Source organism: Pteropus alecto, unplaced genomic scaffold (genome assembly GCF_000325575.1).
Source record: "Pteropus alecto unplaced genomic scaffold, ASM32557v1 scaffold156, whole genome shotgun sequence".
Lineage (NCBI taxonomy): Eukaryota > Metazoa > Chordata > Mammalia > Chiroptera > Pteropodidae > Pteropus > Pteropus alecto.
Window position 1 is genome coordinate 2,944,883 of NW_006437746.1, and position 5,959 is coordinate 2,950,841.

The 5,959-nt window shown below is 50.5% G+C and overlaps 1 long non-coding RNA gene across 1 annotated transcript in view; it reads left to right on the top strand.

Moving 5' to 3' along the window:
* The window catches only part of LOC112482051, a 125,735-nt gene extending 122,710 nt beyond the window's left edge, over positions 1 to 3,025 (top strand). Inside the window, exon 4 of the long non-coding RNA XR_003047171.1 lies at positions 2,968 to 3,025. This is a non-coding gene — a long non-coding RNA (uncharacterized LOC112482051). The remainder of the gene's footprint in view (positions 1 to 2,967) is intronic.
* The last annotated feature ends 2,934 nt before the right edge of the window (positions 3,026 to 5,959 follow it).

Genomic DNA, 5,959 nt, shown 5'->3' on the forward strand with positions numbered 1-5,959 from the left:
CGATTCGGCGGGTTACTGTCTATGAAAAAGCAATGAAGAAACATAGGTACAATACACATTAGAAAATACCTACTTGCGATGGGTTGTTTTGCCTGACTTCTGCGTTCTGAATCTCTGAAAGTCAGAACGGGACCAGGGTGAGCAAGAAAGAGAGCCCAGGACACAGAACTTCGGGAGGTGCTCTTGGTCCTGCTGGTGTCAGAGTGAGCTCAGCCCGAGTGTTTGCCTCGCTCTCCTCACCTTGGTCCCGCCCCGCTAGAAGCGGCCGTGGGAACAACGTAAGATCTACCCATTCAAAACGTCGATGCACTTAAAATACACTTAACACAGACTCTAATGCACAGCTGGGTGTTGGGAGCTGGGGCCGAGAAGCACTGAGAGATGGGGAGGGGAAGGTGTGGGGGCTGATGAAGATGGTGGTGTCCACCAGGGCGTGAGCCAGTGGGGACCTCTGTGAGCCTGGTCCACTAACTGCAGTGCATCTCTGCTGAGGCTGCTCCAGGGTGTTAACTCCTGGCACCCAGCCTCCCAGGCACAGCCTGACCACACCGTCCCTTTCCTGATCCAGGGAAGCCCCAGGGTGAGGGCATGCTGTGCCCGGGAATAGGGCTGCACAGCGCCAACAGCGCCTGCCACGTGGGCAAGATTTAATTTTCCTCCGAAGATGTTAAAGCCACGTCAGACCCCCACTGCACTGAGGCTCATTAGGAATATGAATTTTTAAGAGCCTAGATTCAGAGCAGCAGTGTCCAAATCTGGTTTATCAGAATCCCTGGGGTCAGGAGTGAGTGGGTTCCTTCACTCCCAAACCAACTGAAGCAGGGTCTTGGAGTGCAGGGGAGGGGGAGCCCAGAATCCCTCCCTGTCCCCACATCCAGATTAGGGCAGCTGTCCAGCACCAAATGGAATCTACATTGCCCCACGGTCAATCTAGAAGGTGGACGACGAAGAAATCAACCTGCATATCTGTAGCTTTCATCTTTTTCTAGAAGTAACAGAAAATGGTTTGTTGATTGGAGACCTCTGATGTCACAAAGCTTAGATAAATGCCCTGTCCTTGGGACTGTCTATGCCAAGTGATCGTTAAACTAAAAATAAAAATAAAACCCACAGAATTAACTGGCTTGACCCTACCAAGCAATTGGTAAAGAAGGAACTAACATAAGGAGGCCGAAGTGGAAAATAAAAAGATAAAAAGCTTTAGTTAAAATTGGTGCAGAATTTTGGAACACCGGGAATCTTATATTTTCTTACAATGCCCCTGGGGTAGCTGAGTTCCTCAGGGAGGAAACAATAGATAAAAAGGCCCTGAAGTGGGAGGGAACAGGCTGTGTTCCCACAGAGCCACTCCGTGTGGCTCAGTGACACCCAGTTCCACCCGCTTCCTCATCCCAGCGCTCAACCACGGTGCTGTACAGCCAGCCGCTAGTCCATACGGCACACCAGAGAACAGGGGTTCTCCTCCTCCTCCTGTTGACGGACCACATAAGTCCCTTCATCCTGCTAAAGTTCCCACTCCTCACCAAGTGGGCGCAATGACAGATCACGACCTTCATGGGGTGTGAGGCGCCTAGAACAGCACCTGCCTGGACATAGCCCCCTTCACCCAGCACACAGTGAATGCACAGCTCATCTGCGTCCTGCCTGGGAGCCTGGTCTGTGCCACCCACGTGTGGCAGAAATCCCCAGCTTGGCAGTGCTGTGGACCACAGAGGCCCCAGTGCAGAGATTATGGCCTAATGTCCCCACAGGAATATACTTCGATTGTAGCTATAACAAAAAGACTTTTCCGGACTCCGCGGCCACAGTGGTTTACGTGCCGCGGTATTCAGCTATGATTGATGAATTACTCAAAGTTTCTGCCTCCCCCGACTCCAGCAAGAACTTTGGCAGAACTTCCATGCCACATCTAGTACTAGGAACTTGCCAACTCTGCGTCCTTAAAATAAAGCAGATTCCAAGATAGATGGCAGAAAGTGGAAAATGTAATTTTATTTTATTTTTTCTTGATTGGATAACGAAGAACCACGCAGCAGGCAGGAGCCATTTGGGGCCAAAGAGCTGTTCATTTTAAAGTGTTTATCGACACCTGGAAATAGGGATTAAACTTTAAATGCTATTTTCATGTCAGTTTATGTTATATAATTTCATAATGGTGATAAAAGCCAAGCAGACACCAAAGGGAGAGTTCCAACGTCATCTTACTGCTGAGTGCCTCTAGTACAGACTCTCAGTGCCTCCCCGCTGAAGCTCAGGGAGGACAAGCCTGGCAGGTCACCTGCTGAAAGGCAGGGCACAGTGATGCTTGTCTTCACGTGGACAGCCTGGTTTCTCTTCACCCAGTCTGTTTCTTTGGGTTTGCATAACTGTACAGATCTGCAGTGATCACCTTTATTTTGTGGTTGGGTTGTATTTCCGGCCTTTGGAGGATTTAGGGAGCTAGTCTCCACCTTTAGAAGGTTCCATTCAGACCCTGGTCATCCTTAGTAAACATGGGAGCTACCCCACAGGGCTTTCGAGGTCTGGGGACCCAGGACAGACAGAAACATCGAGAGGGAGGGATCTAGGCAGAGTCTTCGGGTCTCTTTGTTTGGCAACAGAGTAGCAGGAATCCCTGTGTCCCTCCCATACAAGTATCAGTGAGGAAAAACTCTTACTGGATGGGCCTTAAAAATCCTTGGTTACCATGACACCCACCAGGGCAGAGATCTGGAAGCTGGGGAGGCTTATGTTCCCCTTCGAAGATTCGGCAAAGGGAGCAGACCCTTCCCAGAGAAGCACCAATGCACAGCGCTCCTTGGAGCCACTGATACCCACCCATGATCCCAGGGGATAGGAAGGCTGGCAAAGGACACAACAGAAAAGAAAAATCAGTCAGACGAGGGTAGAGAAGGAGATGCAGCGTCAAATCGGCTTGCTCTCTGGTTCTAACCCGTGGCTGCTCTCTTCCCCCCTCTCCACATCCAGAAGCATCACCGAGATGAGCCCACGACCATGGACCGCTCCCCAGCACGGTGCGGTGGGGCAGCTGGTGTTGTGAATCAGGCCGCTGCCGATCAGAGAACGGCTACTTCACAACACCAGGGTCGCACCCCACCACAGGCAGCACGCCGGGCACTGGCGCCGGCGCCCCCCAAGTCCCCCACGAAGGCTCGTCACCGCTGGGACACCGCCAAGCTCGCCAGACCCAGGCGACCTGAGGCTGTTTATCGACCAACACGAACAGCTCCATTTTTAAAGGAAAAGCCACTCCTGGCAGCATCAGCTTTCTGCGGAGAAATGGGTGCTACTGGCTTCCCCCCGTGACATGGACCTGTGGGCCCTCGTAAGGGTTCGGCACCCCCAAACTGAACATTTCCTGTGAGGTGCTGGGAACGCACAGTGGTGACAAGGAGACTTTGTTTTGATGAGTGGTGGTGGGAGCCCTAAAAAGGGCAAAGTGGAGGGAATAGAGGCCCTAGTTACAGCACAGGGGCATTGGGGGACACTCCTGGAGAGACAGAGGCCTTTTGTAGTCCCCTAGACAGGGAACACATCTATTTCCCGGACGGTCCCAGGTGCCCTGGAGCGTAAACGCCTTTCTCTCAGTGTGGGGGTTCCACGACTCTCCATCAGGCAGGTGTCCCCACTGGATGAGAGCCAAGCACAAGGGGACCCTTCCTAGGGTGTCCATCTGCCACACACTCCTGTCCTAGGTAATGTGACCTGTCGCCCGTGCTGACAGGTGGGCTTCCTTTCCCCATCCTGGGTAATGTGACCTGTCACCTGTGCTGACAGGTGGGCTTCTTTTTTCCAGGGCCTCCCAGCCAAGGACCTGGCAGCGTTGGAAAACTAATGGGGTCTCCAGAGTCCAAGTATTTTTGTGCCTAACTTAAATCACCTCGTGCGACACCGCCATAGTTCAGAGCCATGGGAGGGGTTTAAAGACACAGTAGGTAGGCTGGCTAGCATCCCTTCCGAAACATTAAGGAAAAAGAGCATGTCCATCTCTCTGGCTTTCTATGAGACAGAGTCCCGGGGCCACTCTGATAACCCAGGTTCTGTGTAACCTCTGTGCCGTGGTGTTGTTCCAGAAAGACAGAGGGAAGGACACAAACAAGCCCGGGGCAAACACCGCACATCAGGGTTACCCAGACGGAGCCTGGGTTAATCAGAGCTGCCCTGGGCTCTGTCACCTTGGAGTTCCAGGAGGTGAGTCTGCTGCTTCTGTGACGCTCTGTCACCCCACCTCATCCCAACTGATACAGCGTCTCTGAAATTTGCACCAAGTTACGCTTGGGGACAAGTATCTTCAGACTAAAGAGAGTCCCAGTTTTTCAGGAAAGTCTTCCTGCCTCCTCCTTAAAATGAGAAAACTGCATGTCTCTGAGAATCTATCTGCTTACCAGCTCCCTGGCCACCAACAGAGTCCAAGCTAGTGCCACTCACAGTGTGGTCTGTGGTGGCAGCATCAGCACGATGGAAAGGCAGAATCTGGACACCTGCTGCGTGGGGTGGGGGATGGGGAGTGTGGGGGAGGGCAAGGCTCAGCACTGTGTGTTAACAGGCCCTCCAGGGGATTCTGCAGAATTGCACCCCCGTTTTGGTCTCCCCACATCCTCTCCAGCTTCCATTTCAGCCCCATCCCTTCTGCACAGAACAGCCAGAACATTCAAAACACACACCAACATCTTGTGAATCCCTCCACCACCTTAAAGAGGTGGCCGCATGCCCCAGCCACCTCTCCGTACTGGCCCTGAGCCACTGAGGAGCCAGGACAGAGGGAACGAAGCTCAATATGGGAGTCCCCAGGGCTTGCTCCCTGAGATGGAACAGAGCGCCCTCCGTCCTTAAACCAGACTGACCAGGCAGGACAGTAGTCCCCGCTTATCCACGGGTCTGCTCTCTGGTTTCCGTTACCCACGGCCTGAAAATATCCAATGGGAAATTCCAGAAGCAATTCAACAGCGTTAAATCGAGAGCCGTTCCGAGCAGCGTGATGAAATCTCACACGGTCCCAGTCCATCCCTTCACCCAGTGTCTCCACGCCGTATACCCTCCCCACCCGCCAGGCAGCAGCCCTCTCAGTCACCGCATTGACTGTAACCCTCATTTTACTCGATATTTGTCATTCGCCTCGTTCATCTCATCACGTAGGCATTCTGTCACCTCACATCACCACGAGGGTGAGGTCGGCACAGACCGTCTTCACGTAACTTTCATTATAGTATGTAGTTCTATGTTATTATTATCGTTACTCTCTTACTGTGCCTAATTTATAAATTAAACTTTACCATAGGTATATACATGTATCAGGAAAAAAACAGTATATATAGGGTTCGATACTGTGCACAGTTTCAGGCATTTACGGGGAGTCTTGGAACTGGAAAGTATCCCCCATGGATAAGGGGGAATGCTGTATATTTCGAATGTCTGCATATGCCCAGACTTGCAAGGCACTGGAGTCAGGTTGTGAGCTAGGCATAGCACTTCTCCTCAAGGAATTTAATATTCTTCATATGCTTTTCTTTTTTTACTTTCCTATGAAACTTTAAAGGAAATTATAAAGCACATTGAGTATCTTCAGTTTTTATCTCTTGTAACTAACCAACCTCAGAGAGAAACCTCTACTTAAATTTAAAAAGAGCAAAAGATAGAATACATTGTTCCTGCACTAAAAGGTTTACTTAAATACTTTTGTAATGTGTTCAGCACACATTGATGTGCTAAGTGGCCAGTTATGTGCCTCAGACACTTTTCTGGTTGACAAGAAATAAGACTTTCCTAAATAATGTGTTTGAACAACTCGCTGACATCCATTTGTACTGTTATTTTAGGTGACAGCATACAATTATATATAATATCATTGTGAGATGGAAAAAGTATCTCTTTATCTTATTGAAGATTTTGGATTTCAGATTCCATTGTCCCAACATTGCCTCACTTGTGTCTGTTAGTCACAGTCAAACACATGGAAATC